This window comes from Nematolebias whitei, chromosome 22, assembly GCF_014905685.2.
Source record: "Nematolebias whitei isolate Nwh7 chromosome 22, NemWhi1, whole genome shotgun sequence".
Lineage (NCBI taxonomy): Eukaryota > Metazoa > Chordata > Actinopteri > Cyprinodontiformes > Rivulidae > Nematolebias > Nematolebias whitei.
In genome coordinates this window covers 16,670,816-16,685,397 of record NC_056519.1, presented here as the reverse complement: position 1 = coordinate 16,685,397, position 14,582 = coordinate 16,670,816, and positions in this window count along the sequence as shown.

The following is a 14,582-nucleotide window of genomic DNA, read 5'->3' as shown; positions in this document are numbered from 1 at the left end:
CAGGGCTGTCAGAGTTGCAATGAGTTTGTTAGGTGGGTGAATGATCTGATCATCTGACTGTTGATGGCAGTGATCCACATTATTAGCAGAAATAGATGGTCCCAAACCAAATTTCGCTTAGGACCCCATGGAGGCTTGGGCCGGCACTGCCGAGTCCACCACTGAAACCGGTCCAGCTCCCAACCACCGGCGTCTGGTTCTTTTATTCCCAGATGGAGAGGAAACTCTCTCTCTAACTCAGAAATGATATCTCTTGATTTATTTGTTTACCAATTTAATGTTCATCAGGCAGGAGAAAGTCACAGGTTCCAACTCGTCTTAACCCGGAAGCGGAAGAGGTGGCCCCGTGTCACAGAACGCCCTAGCTTATAGTGGGTCTTGGCTCCGCCTTCACTTCTGGGAGCACAACCTCTCCCAGTGCATCAGTGGGGTGACTGTGTGACATCATTGGCCTGATCTGTTTCTGATGGTGAAAAATGGGTGAAAGTGCAAATGCATCTTCGTGATGGAAGCCAACAAAATAAAAATAAAAATTACTCCTTATCAGATGTTGACCCTGGGAAGCTCACTCGGAGCAGCTGGGCCTGTCATCTGTAAAGAACTGGGCCATAACTGGTCCGTCTCTGGGCAGACAAGACCGGTGCTCTCAGCATGATAAAGATAACTCCAACACTTGAGTCACAAGCAATGGAAAGGTTCAGCTCTAAACTAAAGCCTGTTTTGACAGCCGATGATATTAAAATAAGAACACGGAAGCTTTTAGTTGAGTTTCTGGATCATGTTGATGATGTCACTTTTCCGAAGGTGATTAAATTTGACCTCCTGTTTATGATCCCACCCCAAACCCTGTCAGCGTTTTCGAAACATCAGGACACTTCCTGTTTGAGAACACCTTTTTTGTTTGTTTGTTTGAAATCCCATGTCATCTCCCGACACGTTCCTATTTGGAGCCCAAGTTGTCAGCCGCCACTGGCTTTTAATTGTACGGGGCCTTGTCTTTTGGTAATTATGTTGTCAGACGCAAAAAGAGTAGCGAGTGGAAATAACGCGAGTGCCAGAGCGGCTGGTATCTCTATGCAAGGCTGATCTGTCTTTATGGTGAAAGACATCACTGTGAAAAGAGAGGAGAGGGGGAGGAAAAGCAACCTGGGGGAGCAATTGAGCATATAAAGAACACTGTCACCTCATTTGAAATCAGGAGGAAGTGGAAAAATAAACTATATTTACCGACGACAGTGAAGGCAACACAAACACAACGGCTCGTTTTTATTATTTGGTTTCATAACAGTATAGCTTCGGATCATATTGTCGGGGAGAACTGATGGCGCCGGTTTTAATTACACCATAGCTACTTAAATTATCGAGGGCTTTGTTTATCTGCTGCTCTCCAATCTTTGAGTTTTCACTTTAATGGTAATTCATCCCAGTGGGTAGAAAGGTTTGAAAATGGATCTGTTGTTGGGCGTTTCAGCGAATGAGCTCCACACGATTAAATATTTATGCCTTAGACAAAGTTCGGTGTCTCCGGGAATGAGTTTGCCTACCTGCAGGTGGTACACTTAAATCAATGGCTGGTAGTTCCTTGAGCGATGGGAGCTGTGGTGAGGAGTCGGGAGGTCAGGAGCACAGAACCATCAGGAGGAAATGACTTCAATTCATTAGCTTTAGCCATTAAATGAATGTTAAGATTTGTTGTTTTATTTGCTGTCTATTATGCTCATTCCAGAAGAAGAGTGATAATGTTTTCACTTGTGACTGCTCAGTTTTTTAAATCAATCCAAATCCAAAATGGTCGCCCAAATTAGCCGACCTATAGATAACTCACTCAATTTGACAAATTTTAAGTTGAAATTTGGCGAGTTTATAGCCGAGTGTTGTTCACAACATACACTCAAAGTGCTTCACATTGTGCAAGAACATTGCTTAAATCTGTGCCAATGATTATTGGAGTCAACCATGCTTGTCTGTTAGCGAAATATCCCATGAATCTCTGAATGGATTGTAATGAAAGTCTCAAAGTCAAAAATGAATGCAAGTCAATCTAATTAAAATGGCCGCTACAAACAAAATCATTATAACTTGGTAATTTTTTTTAGATATTGAGCTCAATTTGGTGTAACAGTTAAGTTCTTCAATGCACACGCTGAGTGCTTAATATTCTGCAAGATAGTTGCTTAAAACCTTGCCATTACATGTTAGTGTCCCTGTTTGTCTGTTAGCAAAATATGTCATCAACCTCTGAACAGATTTAATGAAACTTTTTAGAATAAAATTGTATTCAATGGATTTCAACTGATTTGGAGTCAGTTAAATTTAAGAATATTTATTTTCAAGATTTGACCAAATCTGCCATAACTTCATGTTTTATTTGAATAAAACAATCTAAGCTTAAATTGTTAGCATGGAAGATGGCTAGTTATTAGTGTTCGTCTTTATTTAAAAGAGTATATGTTCAAAATGCAAAGATCTGAGGAAAAATGGGTGCAAAATGAAAGTTTGATTCATTTGAAGTATTTCCTAGTGGTACCAAATCTGCTGGGATCCAATATTTCTCATGTGTCTCTCCAAATCAGTGGGAAAAAGTGATTTGCATGATTATTAAAAAAAAAAAAAAAAAAGTCAAACTGAACTAATGAATGGCACTAAACAAGTTAGGTAAACAAAATGTTCAACCCTAGACACACTGGTGATTTTAGCCTCTTTGGGGGTGCTCAAGCCCCAGTGTTGCCAGATAGAGGCGAGGTTTTCCAGCTCTAAAATCAGTTAAAAACTGCCATATCACACAAAAATCCTCCAAATCAATATATTGTGACAGTATATTTACTGTTTGAACATGAACGCACATCAGTACAAGCCAAGATAATTTAACAATATGTGGCAAAACGCCACAATCCAACAAAAATCTTCCCAGAGTTCCCAGCAAAATCAGAATGAAAACCACCCAATCTGGCAACATTGTCAAGCACCCCTAAATTTTAACTCGGCACCCCTGAAAAATACAATAAAAAATATATATATATTTTTTTTTTAATTTGGGGGGCGGTTCTGAGTATGGGCACCCCTAAAGGGCAGATTCTAGAATCGCCCCTGCTCAGACATCATTTAACACCATCGTTGATTAGAGCAGCTTTTTAATAAGGCATGAAAATAAAAATATAATTTCTCCTTTTTATTTTATAAACTGCAGAACTGTTTTATCAGCGTGAAACAACCCTTTACTGCAAGATTACGAGGCCGGTGTTTCCCGCCTCAGCACTGAAGTGTGTCGGCTCAGGGACTCGGCTCAGGATGATACGGGGGGACTTTGTTTACTGTGTGCAAAGTGATCAACAGGGGCCCCGGTTCACAAGCAAAATGTCAGGGTCAGTGATCCTTTGAGCGCTGGGGAGTATCAACGGGGAAGGATGAATAAACCCAAACGATCCCACTGGGTGGCCTCGTTCCCTTTTTATTCAAAATATTCAGCGTTCATGCACGCCTTCATGGAAGTTGCCACGCAAGCTTGCAAATCCCCCTCGCCCATGGCAAGAGTAGATCCATGCAGATGAGGAATGCAGCTCTGATGGTGATGTCTAGGAGGACAGTCATCGCCGCTGGCCCCCCAGAACACGAACACGACTTCAACCAGGGACAGCAGAGGACAAACGATCACAAACAAAGTCACAAACTCAGACCGAAGCTGCAGAACGGTTCCGACTAACTAACAGGGGCTGACCTGTTTGAATCCACAATGCTGTGCTCAAGGCTGGGTCGCTGAAACCACTGTTTTAACTGGGAGGCTTTGTTTGTGATTATTGCTGCGAACTGACCCCAGAGGCTGCGGAAGAGAAACCTCCCCAACATCTCGATGCCAAGAGGAAGGATTAAAGGATCAGAAGTTGATGGAAAATAAAAGAGGAGACGTCTAAAAGGGGAGGAAAATGTTGTGGGGACTGAAGTGAGAAGGAAACGGATATATTAGAATAAATAGATGGACAAACTGGGATGAAAGAGAAGGAGAAAACCAAAATGACTCATCTGAGGCACAGCTTTTATACACTCTGGATTATTGAACAAAGTCTCCACACAGAGGGATTAAAATTAATCCAAAAGATGTCTAAAGAATGGTGCTTAGTTTTATCATTTCAAGTGAATGCATATTTTCTGTGAAAGAGGCTTTTTTCTTTTGTTGTGTTGCCATTTTTCTTCCAAGTTCATGTGTTGAAGGAAGAGAAATTAAATCCGGAAGAGGGAAATCAGGAGTTCGGCTGTGATTCACAGCTGCCATTAAAAATCAATTAGGACCATCAGATGAAGCCGGTGTCATATTTTCAGCTTGAAGAGATGGAAGACGAAGATGCAGAACAAGCAACCTGTCTATTTTTATTTTATTTTACTTTTTTTTCTTCAGTTTTTGTTTAAAAAAATGCCAAACTAAACCAAAAATCATCAATAGATGTACGTTCCTTCTGTTTAAACACAAGTTTTTTTTAAATTTCAACTAAAAGCAAGTTTCCATTTAAATGCGAGCTGGCTAATTGAGATAATCAGCCGGCGGTGTGAAGTTAAGTTTCCTGGCACAAAAGCAGAAGAGAACAAAACAAGAAGTGATGAGACGAACGAGTGAGGAGAAAAAGATTTGAACTTTAGGAGAGCTGAAACAGGAACTGCTCATGAATACAAGACGGTCGTATCGTCGCCATCTTCTTGCATTCCTGATTGAGATGCGCTCCTCCGGATGTACGACGTGTGTAGGCGTTCAGAAAGTTGTCGTAATTCTGCGAGTTGTTTGCGCTTTGATGAAGGGCTTAAGCTTTGAAATGCAAAAGCGTGGAGTTTAATTGTGTAATCCTGTCTTTGTAAGCAGGAGGATACTGCAGGATAACCAGCAACAGATCCGATCTAACAAGACACTTTGCTCCTCGGTACATAGCTTTGAGAGGATTGACGGGGGAGAAAGAAGTAAGGTTTTAACAAGGGGGGTAAGGGTGGAGGGGATTCGGGTCTGCTCGGCTTTGCGGCTGCACGACAGTCACAAAGATGCACACAACAAAAAGAGGCAAGATCAAACTGAACTCCCACCCTTTCCTAATTTCTTCAAATGTTTTAAAATCAGATACGAAAAATAGAAGCTTGAACACCATTCGTCCATTATCTTTATCTGCTTCTTCCTTTTTGGGTCATGGGGGTCACTGGTGCCCATATCCAGCCATCATTGTGTGAGAGGCGGGGGACACCCTGGACTGGTCTCAAATCCATCACAGGGACAGAGAGACATATAACCATTCACCCTCTCACTCTTACCTAGGGTATGTGAGACTGTGAGCTTCAGGTTTATACATCCTTCATTTTGAGTTTTTAATAGGCCCCATCTACATTACTCTGGATATTTTTAAAGTATTATTCTTTTTTTCAGTTTTCATTAAAAAAAAAAGTGTCCATGTATCAATGTGAAATACCCATGCCATGCCACTGGGTGGCGATAACATTAACTTTAAAACCACATTAATTACGAAGAAACTTCTTAGCTAGGCAAAAATAAAGCAATTGTCTATTTGTTTGATTATAGCATTTACAATTTAATTTCAGTTATTTTAAATTTAAACATACAATCTAAGTTTAATGACAACCAGAACAGGTTAAAACAAGGCAGACGTATTGTTTAGGTTGTGGGCAAGGCATGTGCAAAATATACTGCTATGTTTTCATTAAAAAAAAAATTAAATAATAAACCCTTTGTATTTTGGACACCAACCAAAAGATATTTTTATGCTTTAAAAAAAAAAAAAAAAAAAAACTCATTTATTCCCCCAAATCATAATTTGCATGTGGACTGGAGGTGCAAATAAATCTGTCCTTAAAAAGTATGTGTGGTGTAGACTGGGCCTTGGTATCAGGGTTGAACAACTCTGTTGTGCTTTTGTGTTTGGTTGGAGACTGGATTTACCATCAAGACACAAACAAGTTGTTTTCCATTGATTATAATCCGATCAGGTCTCTCTTGTAAATGAGTCATCGAGGCTCAATGAGACTAACCTGTATAAATAAAGGTTGAATGAATTTAGAGTTGCCAATCAGCCGAACATGTATGATTTTGGTCTGCGGGAGGAAACCGGAGTACCTGGAGAAAACCCACGCATGCACGGAGAGAACATGCAAACTCCACCCAGAAAGATCCCGGGACGGTATTTGAACCGGCGATTTTCTCATTGCGAAGCAACAGCTCTACCAACTGAGCCGAGCCACTGTGTTGCCATATTCTGCAGCTGAAAACAGGATTCTGTAAGAGAGTGGATATGAAGTACCGTACTTGCCGCAGTACACGTTGCACCACCGTATAAGTCGCATCAGTCCAAATATGTCTAATAAAATCGAAAAAAAAAAACATGTTGTTTCGCCATATAAGCTTTGCTTTGCTGCTCTGTCTGTCTGTGAAACTGCTTCTGAGCATCTTGCATATCTTCCGAACCATAATTATGGACTTGTTTTGATCAGTTGGTCCCTCAACTCAATTTACAACATTTCTTCGAAGAGAAGACAGGCTTTAGGCGAGCCGATTTGCCCTGTTGGCACGCACGCAGCTGGATATCTCATCGACTTGAAGACTTGATGATGTGTCTATCTCTGCTGCCATCTGTGAATTTTAAGGACTCATATTTAATTGGATTTACGATAACTGGTTCCTGCTTTTTGGATTCAGCTGGTTGCTGGTTTTATCTACAATCAAGGAAGTCGTCTGCAGCAAATTTGGACCCAATCACGCTGCTTGCCTTTATGATGGCTTGGTTCGTGACTCGAGTACCCGGACTCAAATGGAAAAAAAAAGTCTGATAGGATTTTTTTTCGCCTCCAACTCCTACATGTGTCCAGTTTACCACTGTTTTTGTCTGTCCAAACAGGTCTCACTTGCAAATGAGTCTTTGAGGCTCAATGTGATTTACCTGTTTAAAGGTTGAATGAATGAAAAAAGTCACATCCATTATACGTCACCACTGACTCATTGCATTTGTTATGCATCACCGTTGACCACCAGGAAATGTGGGCCGGTGTTGTGCCAAAAATCGATTAGTTGCCAAATGGCGGGAGCGTTAACGGAAGGACTTTAACAAGAATTTAACAAGACTAACACTTAAAAACAATTTGTTTGCTTGAAATTATATCAAAGGTGTGTCTCAGTTTAACTTGTCCTTAATAAATGCACTTTAATGGCCAAATCAGCTGCATTTCACCTGGGTGGCGCGGCGAAATGCAGCTGATTTGACGTTTGCTCCAGGAGTTCCAGAGCGAGACGAAGGTGGCTTGGTATGGCAAGCCAAGTCTCTCTTTAATAGCCACTTTTACTTATTAATGAGACACTTGGCTTGCCATATTAGTTGAGGGCCCTCTAGTGGCTGAAAATGGTAGTGTTCAATATTTTCCATGTCAGAATGAATGAAATCGTCAGATCTCAGCCAAAAATTGGATTATAAATATGGGAAAATACGAATACATCCATCACTGTATAAGTCGCAGGCATACTAAATTATGCAAAAATTATGGTAAGCAAAAAATATGGTAAGCAGACGTCTTACTCTTGGAAGCTCATTCTATGTTGCATGCCTGAAAGTTGAACAATGCTGTGTAAATAATAGCTGCCTTGTCAGTTTGATTCTCTGAAACACTCAGGTGTGTTAACACAATGACGACAGGCATTTGTGTTTACCAATTTTTTAAATAGGGTTCTTTCCAATCAGTTTTGCTCACTGTTCCACACTTAAAATTTTCTATAAGTGAAAATCATTCAAGGCTAATTGACGCAGCATCCTGTCCAGTTTACCTGAGGGGTGCAGCTCAGAAAAACTCTGGCTCTTTAAGCCTCAAGTAAGATGTTAAAAGTCAAACTTGATGTCAGTGTGTTTAGAAAAAGACATGAAAAACTTTGGAAGGATCACCCTGATGAAAACCTCTTTTCTTTCAGTAGAGCAGACTCAGGTTTACAAAGTTGCATCAGGTTAAACTATATGAATCACAGACGCACCATGACTGCAACTGTCGAGCATGGTAGTGGAGAGGTGATGCTGTGGGTTTGTTTTGCAGATACCGGTCCTGGACACTCTGTAGTCATTGAGTCCGCCATGATCTTCTGTAAAAATAACTTGATCATCAGCCAAATGTGAGGCCATCTGCCCGACAGCTACAACTTGGATAATCAGTCCAAACTTTTCAGCAAATCTACAAAAGAATGGCAGACAAATAAACCAACCAGACATTTTTGTTTTTTTAATGGTAACTGGACTGTACTTATGTTGCACCTTTCTATTTTATCAAGACACTCAAAGTGCTTTTCACTACAACCTGTGCCCTCATTTACCTGCCCATACATTCATACAGCACTCTTACTAGATCTATACAAAGAATTATCCGTGCTTTTTCACATTCATACACCGATGGGATACACATTAAAGGCAATGAGGGGTTCAGTGTCTTGCCCAGTGACACTTTGGCATATGGCTGCTGGTAGAATCAAACCCCCAGCTCTCGCATTGGAGGATGACTGCTCTAACCACGCAGCCATAGCTGCCCCCGGCTGTTAATTGACAGATGACATGCCACATTTTATTGTTTATCAGAAGTTTACTTTATCATATCTTAGCTTTAAAATTAATTTCTATAAATGTGTTTGTGGTTTTGCCGATTTGCTCTACAGATGCAGTCGTAAAGTTTGTAGCTTAGACATTTGCCGTTAAGCTGTTTGTGTTAAGAAATCAAAAGACTGATATTACATCATGCATAATAATCACTATTTTCCATCTATTGTACATTGTTTTTATTGTAGGACAGTGGCAGCTGGCAAATAGAGGGTGCAAGGGCGCCACCCCACCACTAACCACATTACCTTTTTAATAAAACATTAATTAAATAAAAATAAAATGATTAAATATTTTGAAATGTATGTATATTTTTTTTAGTTGTGTAAGATAAATATTTTATAGTTAATGATGAGTAAAGTTGTTTCGTTCATTGATGTTGTATGATTGGTGATGTATTTCCGCCCTGGGGCACAAGAGTCTTTGCCCATAGACTCTCGTTAAAAGTTGCACATGCACAGTAGCTCCTCTTCAATTCAAGAGATGGGACCATTCTGGGGCGCACCTCTCCTGTGCCCAGAGCTGTATCCCAGCTGGCCAAGAAATGCCGCACTCTGGGCCAAAGTGATCTTCAGAGGGTTGACACAGGTGAGTTACAAGCTAAATGTGTGATGTAGTTTTTTTACTGTGATTTTAATCATATTAGTGCTGCATTGTGGAAAAAGTGGGGAGCACACCTTAGAAGAGGCCCTATATAATGTCTACTTTTTTATATGTGCTATTTGAATTTGCATTGTTGCTATTAAATTAACACATATACTCATAAAATCAATATATTTTATATATTAAATATTTTTTAATACATTATTTATTATTTTGGCTTTCTAGCCCCCCTGGAGAAAACTCCACCAGCCGCCACTGTTGTAGGAATATTTGCAATCAAAACGTTACCTCTTCTTTCTTATTCATTATGCGCCGTTGGTGTCAGCCTGAAGCAGGTTGAGGGAAGCCACGGCACACTTGGCTCAGACTGGAGTTCTGTACGACGAGCAGAAGGCCACAGTCTGAACCGAGTCCAGACCATCTGGAGTCCTGGCTGAAGATGCTTTGATGTTACACAGCTCTTTATTTCGGGGCCAAGAGGATAAACCTCAACCCGCCTTCCTAAACTTACTAAACACTCCCATAACTGTGCACACAGACATAAACACACACAAAGACAACTGGTCTTTACACCACTGAACTGAGCACAGGTGCAGAGTTTAGCCTGTGACTTCTGCTTGCTCCAACTTGCACATCCACATGACGTCCTGCAGAACTGCAGCTTTGTGCTGCAGGAGCATAAGTGTTTTCTTCTGCTGAGGTTACAATGGACGAAGGTGTCCGACTGAGACTGATGCAGAACCTCCAGATGTGAGCTCCTGAAAATCGGATTCCGTTTAACTGGCATGGCTAAGAAATTGAGGAAGATGTTAAAAAATGAGGTGATTTTTAAATTTTTGCACCATATTCTCAAACAAGCCCGTGGCTTTATGTTGAAGAGTTCTCTCCCAGCAGCAGAGCACTGAAACTTCCCAGTTCAAGTCACTCAAATTACTCACGTAGAAATGTGTGTCTGTGTGCTCACAATTGGGGGAATTTCGAAAATATAACTGATTTAATCTCGTATGACATTATGAGGTCTCGCAAAATGCGTTAGTGCTTGGAGTATGTGTTGACGAGCACTCTCAGCTACTACCATATCAAACCACACCTCAACACCAGTACGTCTTTCCGAGTTGGCTAAGGTTGATTTCTTGCAGCAGCCATCTTGAATTGGGTGACCCAAAATATTAATCAGTTGTACGTATGCATCCAATAATTAATTTATGAAAATTTCGAAAAAAAATCTGTTGCGCTCTTCATGAAATATTTTGCTAACAGACAGACAAGGTTAATTAACAGTGGCTACATTTTCAAAGACTTGCACTGGAAGATGGTAAGAACAACTCTCAGCTTTTGCAACACAATATGTAGCTCAAATTGTAAAGTTGCCTGATCTAGACACTTTTGTGTTCTCTAATACTTGCTGGCTGTGGTGGCCATCTTGAACCTGCTGCATTCCTAGAGTTATTCAGTTGTAGAAGCTCAGCCAGTGATAAATTTCTGATGGTTCCAATAAAATTTGTTCAGAGGTTCATGAGATATTTTGCTAACAGACGGCCCGAGTTGACAAAATATTAATTGGCAAGTTTTAAATGCTTAACAAGGGTGGCCATCTTGAATTGGATTGACTCCAAAAAGTAATTCATTGTAGATGTATCTCCCTTTTTGTTCTTTGGCGGTGGACAAAGTTTAAACCATCCAGCTATAAACGATTCCATATCTGACTCTATAAAAGCCAGAAAGCCGTAGGGCACAAAGTCAAAGATTTTCAGTGAAAAGTATTTAACTCCGCTAAAGCACCCTGAGCAATTTCCTAGATTTTAAAGTAAAATGAGTTAAATTTTAATAATATTTGACTTTGTGTCCTTTTTTTGTGGTTGACTTTTTTTTTCCCCGTCAGAAAAAAAAATCTCCTTAAATTCTAATAATTTGACACTAAAAGGTATTTGTGCCTTGTTTTAAGTTTTGCATGACGTGTAATTCTACACGCATCTCATGCTCGAGCTTCAAAACGACCACAGATACACCGAGCTGGAACCAGAGCCGCCTTTTCATGCACCGATTCCTGAAAGCAAAGCAAAAGACAGAAATGCATTATTATTCGTTATCCCTTGGCCAGCATATTGGAATTTCCTGGCTCACGTTGCACAAATGCGCCTCATGCAAAAGAAATTAATAGCATTCATAAGTGCCAAAGCTTTTTTCATTACCTTGTTGAACATGCACAACTCCTCGCTCGGAGTGGTGAGGTGCCTCCGGCTGGCGTCGTGACAGCTCCCCTCTCTGGAGTGTGTTAACTCTGACACTTCTCAGATAAAGCCCAGAGAGCGTGTGCCCATTGCTGCACAAGCAGCTGATTAGGAGAACTGGAAACCACAAGTTCAATTTGTGAAGCGGTCGTGACGGACGGCCGTTTCATGCCTCGCGGTGTGATTTCAGGAGCCTGCCGACAAACACGAGAAGTAATTATTCAGAAAAGTTAGCAAAATAATCCATCTGTCTGGGTTTTAGGTGACTGTTGGCTTGAAGTTGTTTGATTTATCATGTTTACTTGGCAGCAATCTCAATAAGGAATCATTTTTATGAATTACCGTAATTTCCGGACTACTGAGCGCACCCGAATATGTGTCAAGCCCACTAAATTAGTTTTTTTTTAAACCATTTTGTTCATATATAGGCCACACTTGTGCCGCACGTGTCCACGTTGTAACGTGACATATTTACACAGAAAGATTTGTGAAACTTTTAATTAAATGCATACTGGTAACATACACAAATACATACAGTATATGTGTTTCTCTCTGAACAGTGCCTGTAACACATCTGGTTAAAAAAATTTAAATACAGGAGCCTACCAGGAAGTCATTGACTGCCATCTTCATCTTATTGCGCAAGCTTGTGCTATCCTCCTGCTCCAATTTCAGGATCCATTGGCAGTAGTGGTGGGTGGCTCGATCAAAAAAATCGATAATATCAATACCAACATTGGTATTGATACCAGTGTAATGAGATCAATACTTTAGCTTCAGTTTCTCTCCTGTATACACTGCTGCGGTTTCATCAAAGATGCGAGCCGACTGTCTATCACAGCCCAGAGAAGGGAACTTTGCTCCGCCCCCTACCCACAGTGTTTTGATGTGTGACTCAGCGGCACCAGACAGGCAAGCAGGCCCGACCCAGCAGCAGCATACATGCATAAGCAGCGCTGAGACGGAGCAGAGAAATGACAAGAGAGGAAGAGGAACGATGCATGGTTATATTTTCAGGCTGAAAATGAAACGAAATCAAGCTGTTTAATTTGTAAAAATGCTGTAAGAGACAGTGGTAACACAACAAAGTTATACAAGCACATGAGAAGTTATGTGGAAGAATGATCCAAAGGAAAAACAAAAATCACAAAACATTTAATAATTATTTAAAAAGTATCGTATCAGTATCGGCGATACTGGACCTGTATTTACTTGGTATCGGATCGATACCAAATTTTGCAGTATCAAAAGTTGCTCTATGCATTTAGGGGAATCCCTCCTCATTGGGAGAGGGGGATTCCCTCCCTCCCCATTCTCTCCTCCCCTCCCCGTTTCATTAGTCCACTGTGACCTGTATGGTAATTTAATTGGTCAGATTTTTACCTTTTATTTATACAGGTAGTCTCATTGAGTCAAAAGGACCCATCCACCAAGAGAGACATGTACTGGACAGCTAGGTGAGCATCTGGGTGTGATCAGGCTAAATGTTGTTTGCAGTATGAAGCTTGTTAGTCCATCAAAAATCCATAAATTACCCAAAGCATTGTGTAAGCAGCAGTGTTCAAAGCCTGTGAAAAAAGTAGCGGCTTATAGTTGGGAAATTACGGTAATTTTTGCAGCAGTTGATGGTAAACCTGGAAATAGTCACTTTTCGGCGCTGCTTTACTTTTGCAAAACAGCATCTTTTAAAAAGCTTCAGCATGAATTTATCCACCTGAGCCTTTTTTTTTTTTTTTTACTTCGTTTGCAAAATTTCAGACGTTACATTTAGTGGTTTGATAAACATCAATGTTTATTAAATTTAAAAATTATCAATTGATAAGAAAAAATAGATATCTGGCTGGAACCCCGAAGCTGAAGTCGGAACAGAACTAGCATCCAATGCATATAAACAGGACTTTGTTCTGGATACAAAATAAATAACTCAGATAAATTGTTTTCATGTGCTGACTCTTATTAATTCAGTTTTTTTTCCTCACTGCTGTATGTTTAAATAATTTTTCCAATACGTTTAGCTGTTTAAGTGTGTGCATGTAGCGGGGCTTAAGCCCCTTTGACTGGAGGTGGAGGCATTTCCTCCATCTTTTTAATGTTGATGATTTAAAATAAGATTAATAGCACAATCAATGTCCACACTGTAAAGTTTAATGTGACATTTTAGGCCTGATTTTGTTTTAATTAAATCATTAATCACATTTGGATCAGTCTGTTTCACCAACTTCGGCATTTTAAGACAAACCGCCTTGCATGTTAGTTATTTGGCACCTGGTTTGTTTTGGCATTACTGCCATCTAGAGGACTGGAGCATGAACCAGTTCCGAAACACACCTTCAGATCTGAAAGTTGTTTAAAGGTTAATGAAAGCCTGTCTGATAAAGGAAGGGATGCAGCTTAACTATAGTGTGACAAACTGCAACAAATGAGGAGTCTGTGTGAAAAGTTGTGAGGTGATCTCTATTGTTTAAGTCAAATATTTTGTAAGGAAGTGTGATGCCGCAGTAATGAGATAGCTGGGCTGTTTATGTGTCACAGATTGTAGCTGTCTCATCTGCAGTGACTCGCAAAAAAGACTGGCAGTAAGTTTTTGGAGAGGGGCTGGCAGACACCCGACACCCACCAGAGATGAGACACCCAGGCTCTTATATTAAAGCCTGGTAGCTGAGCAGGAAATTGAGCTGGAATTTGGTGTAGAAGCTGAAAGTGATTTTCAACACACACCTAGTGCTAACTGAACACGTGAAATCTTACGTTATAATCAAAGTTTGACCAAAGCAGCTACAATACGGTCATTCTTCACTAAAAGATCTAAAACTAGTTATGGCCCAATACCAGCTTCAAACACATACTTGAAAAAGCACTCCGGTTTTTCAGATCAGTATCACTTTTATGCTTTTTGATGTCATTTGCTTTTTCCAGGGCTATTCAAGTGGCGGTCCAGGGGCCAAATTAGGCCCACGGGTGAGCTCAGTTCGGCCCACTAAGGGGTTCATTTAAAAAAAAATAAAACTAGATTTTAAACTGTTAAACAAACTTATTTAATGACAATAATTGTTGGATGTCCAGCCCCTGAGCTCTTGGATTTCAGTAACTGTGCCCCCCCGTCCGAACCCCAGTCACAGGAGACGATCTCCCCCCCTTGCAC